The sequence below is a fragment of the Prionailurus viverrinus genome, chromosome D2 (genome assembly GCF_022837055.1).
Source record: "Prionailurus viverrinus isolate Anna chromosome D2, UM_Priviv_1.0, whole genome shotgun sequence".
NCBI classification, from domain to species: Eukaryota; Metazoa; Chordata; class Mammalia; order Carnivora; family Felidae; genus Prionailurus; species Prionailurus viverrinus.
This window is the reverse complement of record NC_062571.1, coordinates 23,593,161-23,598,430: the sequence shown is the minus strand read 5'-3', so window position 1 is coordinate 23,598,430 and position 5,270 is coordinate 23,593,161. Positions and strand designations below refer to the sequence as shown.

Sequence of the window (5,270 nt, the reverse complement as noted above, 5' to 3'; positions counted from 1 at the left end):
TACATATTAAGTGCTCTTTATAGACTCAGTGATTCATTAGACATGTCATATGCACATGTATTTCTGTGGGTAGCACATACCTGGTGCCTTGCTGATAGTATGTTATGCATACTGAAAGAATCCTTACCCTCCAAAATGCTCCCCCCACCTACCATTCCTGCTCTTTCCTGCTCATTATAGATTTTCACTTCGATGTTTAAAGCAGGAATCCTTTTAAGTCATTTATCCCACAGTGGGAATGAGTTTCAGATTCCCTGCCCCCAGAGCCAGCGCAGGGACCATGAAGTCACTGAACTGTGACAGTGAGGAGAAGGGCCAGGATGTTTATGAGAACCAAGTACCATGGACAAGTTTTGCCATTTTCATAATTTGGCCACAGGCCAAGAACTTCTCTGTTTTCTTCTAGTCATTTCTTCATTTTACAGCTTCTCCTCAATACAGCTTGACATGATCCCTATGCTTTTAAAAACTTTCTGCCTATTGCTTCTCAGCTTTTTGGCTAAGATCAAATGTAGTATCTGTTCTTATCAGTTTAAAAACTTTCCAGCCAGAAGAGAGAACATCAAAATATATTTTATTAGCACTCTTTAGAGCAAGAACGAGGCTGTGTGCCCCCATGTAGGAAGTTGCTTATGTATCATAGTTACACAATTAGTATGTGGAAATGGAAACTTAAAAAACAAATCCTTATCCTCTATGTTTTATTGGTATTAAATGTAGAACACTGCACCAAACCATTTTCGAGTGAAAATGTTAAGGATCTAAAAATGTGACAGGTTGTTTGGTTTTACAGTTTTAATCCACGTTATTTCAAAATATTCAAGATCACTCCGTTTTTTTCGCTTGGGGATTGAAATTATTCTTTGAGATCTAGACTCTCTCGTGTCTCGAATACTAAATATCAATTAATGTCAAAACAAGAAAGCTAGGTGGAATGTGAAAGAAGTCCAGCTCACCCACCTGGTCATCTCTGCCAGGCACAACAATTTGGGCTAAGCTCTGACGATCCTACTATAAGTTCTTAGCTATTTTCTTCTCAGCGATTCCCAGACATGTTATACTCAAACTCACTTGTTATCACAACTGGAGGTGTAGTTAGGGTTCAGATGTCACACTATTTTCTTTAGGTTTGTGCCATGCTGAAACCACCCTTTCATGGTGTCCTTGGCTTCTTTCAGAAATGGAACCCGCATTGATGGACTCAATATATGCAAAGGCCTACTATCTAGCAAGTGGCTGTGTTTTCTTCATTTTGTAAACAGGTAGAGATATCAGTGAGATTATTATTCAGCAAATTTTTACTTCCTCCCCCAACTCCCAGTTTCCTGAAGGCAATATACTTCCCCAGCCCTCTGATGCTAAGCTTGGCCTTGTGACTTACTTTGGCCTCACAGTTAGCAGAGTGTAATGCCTTGCCTTCTTGATTTGGGCTTGACCACCCATGGGATTTGCTTCGGCCAAGGGGATGTGAGCTGACGTGACACAAGACTTGACATAGGCTTGTATTTTGCCATAGAAAGAACATATTTTCTGTAATCCCTTGTTTAAGGAAAATGAGACACATGGAAGAGATCTTGATCTAACCTACAGTGTAAGTCAGACAAATCCCAGCACACATGTGAGAAGTGTTTCTTTGTGTACTAGGAGCATGGTTGTCGTGGTGAGTGGCTAAGGCCATCAGTAATGCAATGTACTGAAGCCCCTATAACCTGCTATCTACTGCACTTTGACCTCTCTGACTCCAGTCCTTGTCACCTCCAAACTATCTTGCCCAACACTGCCACTTTTAATGTCCAAAATCTCTCTTGTAATCATGTTGCTTTTTAGATGATGTTTTGGATATCTTTGTAATTAAGAGCAAGTTTCATAAACTGTGTCTTCTGAGAGCAAATATCCCTCAAATGATAAAAAAAAAAAATACTCCCTTGATAAAAGGCTCTGTAATCATATGTATCTGGGAAATGCAGGGTTGAAAAAAATGTTAATTAAGTGTTTGAATGTGTTTTTGTTTTTGTTTTTGTTTTTTACTGCATAACTTCTCAGAGCCCTTACTGCGTAAATGTGCATTGTGCTTCTTCAAGCAGGAGGCCTGGGAGACATCATGTTTTAAATTTGTTGACCCTGAAAACGTTATATTTTCCAGGAACACAAATTAACATCTCAAGTATCACAATTTGGGAAATGGTAGTCCGTAGGATAAAGCCAAAACCTGCATGACATTAAAGAACCTACACATGGGGGCACCTTGGGTGGCTCAGTTGGTTGAGCGTCCAACTTCAGCTCAGGACATGGTCTCATGGTTCATGAGTTTGAGTCTTGCCTCGGCTCCGTGCTAACAGCTCAGAGCCTGGAGCCTGCTTCTGTTTCTGTGTCTCCCTCTCTCTCTGTGCCTCCCCTACTTGCTCTCTGTCTCATTCTCAAAAATAAATAAACATTAAAAAAAATTTTTAATGCTTATTTATTATTTTTTTATTTTTGAGAGAGAGACAAGCGCAAGCACGGGAGGGGCAGAGAGATAGGGAGACACAGAATATGAAGCAGGCTCCAGACTCTGAGCTGTCAGCACAGAGCCCAACAAGGGGCTCGAACCCACGAGCCATGAGATCATGACCTGAGCTGAAGTCCGATGCTTAACTGACTGAGCCACCCAGGCGCCCCAACTGTAAATTTTAAAAAAAAAAATAAAGAACGTACACAGGAACCAAACACATTTTTATCATATTTTTATAATTTTTTATATTTTACATTATAAAAATAGTATAATCTCAATGAAAGTTTTAAAAATACAGAAAAATAAAACCTTTTAATTATATATAGTCCCATTCCCCAGAAATGACTAGTATTTGATTTTTATTTTATTTCCTTCCAGTATTTATGTTATAAATACTTTATCTGCTTGTGATCCTATGGCACACTAAAGTTATAAGTACAGACTTTACTTTTATATTTATAAAAAGATATATTACAAATGAAATATATATTGTTAACATTTTATTTTCGTTTTTACTATGCCATATTTCTGGCAAATAAAATTGTGTGTACTATTTAAATAAGTGTAATGTATCTACCTACTATATCACTTTGCCAGATATGAACATCTTCATATACATGCCTCAGATTTTTGTTTTCTCAAGGAAAAATCACTGTAGAATGGTCAATGCCCCTTCTGATACTCCTCCCCAATTTTACATCTGTCCCCAAAGAAAACAGCCATCTTGAATTTATCATTTCCTTGTATACTTTTGTAATTTGACTATATACATTGTATCCATAAACAAAGTAAGGTTTGATTTTTAAGGTTTTAAACTTATAAAACTCAGATCATACTATAAATATTCCTTTGTAACTTGCATTTCCTCTCTCAATATTATGTTTTTTTGAGTTTATTCCACATTGTTCTTTGTAGCTCATGTTCAATGATTTTAATTACAGTATCGAAGATGCAACCAATTTTTTATCCATTTTTTTCCTTTTTATGCTGCAACAATCTAAAAGTGTAATATGCTGGATCATGGATATGCACATTGTTAACTTTCCTAAATACTGACAGTAATTTCTAAAAGCTTGTGCTAATTTATATTCTCATAGTAGGGTGTGAGAGTTCCACAACACATCCTCACCACCAAAGGTATAGCCAAACTTGTAAATTATTGACCATTCTGATGGGTTTGAAAATATATATTGAGGTTTTATTTTGAATTTCTCTGATGACTTCTGAGGCAGAATATTTTTTCATGTTTACTGGTCATTCAAGTTTCTGCTTTTGTGAGTTGTGTTATTTATATCCTTTGAATATTGTGGTTTTGAAATTCAATTCCTTCCTAGTTATAATAATAAAACATGCTCAGTTGTGAAATTCTACAGCAAACTGCAAGGAAAAAAACCATGAAATCACCTCAAATCCCACCACTTACTGGCTAATATTATTAACATTCAGCTACATTTTTCTTAGTCTTTTAATACATGTAATTGTTTTATACAGCTAAAGTGAGGAGCAACTGGAAGGAGGACCTTGGTGAGAAAATTTTCCACTGGGTTGTTCATAATCTTTTCCAGATTAAAACCCAGGAAATAGAGTTGTTTAATATGTGTTTAAAAAAATACAGAACACTGTCCTTCAAGATCTCCGGCATTGAAAGTGGCCGGAATATAAATATTCACTTTACTTTTATGTAGAATGAAGTCAAAATTTTTGAGCCCTTTTCCAACCTTTCTTACTTAGTGTTGCACATAGGTCGTCCATTGTCAACAAGCACTTGGAGAGAAGAATGCCATGGACACCACAAGAGGTTTCACCTGAGAGGGGGCACAGTGGACTAAATGATACAGCTCACAAGTTACATCTGGTGCCAAGAAAGTGGGAAAAGTTAGGAGCACAGAGAAATGCAGGAATGCCTTCAGGCTTGGAATTGCAAAATTCAATTTATTATTGATTTTAGGATGTAAAGTGTGACTTCATCAACACAATGCCTAGAACTCCTCTTTTTGCTCATTTTTTATCTCCTGCATGTTTCTGGTATATTTGTAAGTGATATTTTTAAGTAGAAGGATCACATCAATGAGCAGTTTCTGAGCCTTTGAATAATGGTGAAGGTCTTTCTGTGGCTGTCACATGTGAAAGACAATCTGGATGCTTTTAAAATTCTTGGGTTACAAACTTCCCATCCAAAAGCACTAAGATTTTTCTCAAATTCTGGCATTTGCTATTACAGAAAGGTTAAGGTCAGTCTTTGAAGGCAACATTTTTCTCTCTGCCTGGGCAAATGTAGGATTTATTTTTATTCTTCTAGTTCAAACATGTTGGCCAGTCATGTTCAAGTGTGGTTCTCTTTTCTTTGATTTTGTCCAGCATACAGTGAATCCCCCTATTCTTGATACTTGTCTTTATAGGACTGGGAGAAGTGGCTTTTTACTTAATGTATGTTTTTGATTATTGCTTCATCTCCACTTGTGCTTGTTTCCTCCCTTGTAACACCTAAAGCCATTAGGTTTCATCTGTGGTGTCCGCTTGGTAGAGCCACAATCTTCTCTTTCATCATTTTTACCTTTTTATCCTTTTCTTCTGCATTTTGTAAGAGCCCTGGAACTTGTTTCATGCGTCACTGATTTTGTTTTCTAGAGTGTCTGTGCTATTCTTCCTCTTCTTTCTCTGGTATGGTTGACACACAATGTCACATTAGTTTCAGGTGTACAACATAGTGATACGAGAAATTTATACATTATCCTATGCTCACTGGTATAGCCACCATCTGTCCCAAAACATTGCTGTC

At 37.0% G+C, this 5,270-nt stretch overlaps 1 pseudogene; it reads left to right on the top strand.

The window, feature by feature from the left end:
- The first annotated feature begins 479 nt into the window (after positions 1–479).
- On the top strand, positions 480–589 carry LOC125148467 (uncharacterized; annotated as a pseudogene).
- Positions 590–5,270: the final 4,681 nt, after the last annotated feature.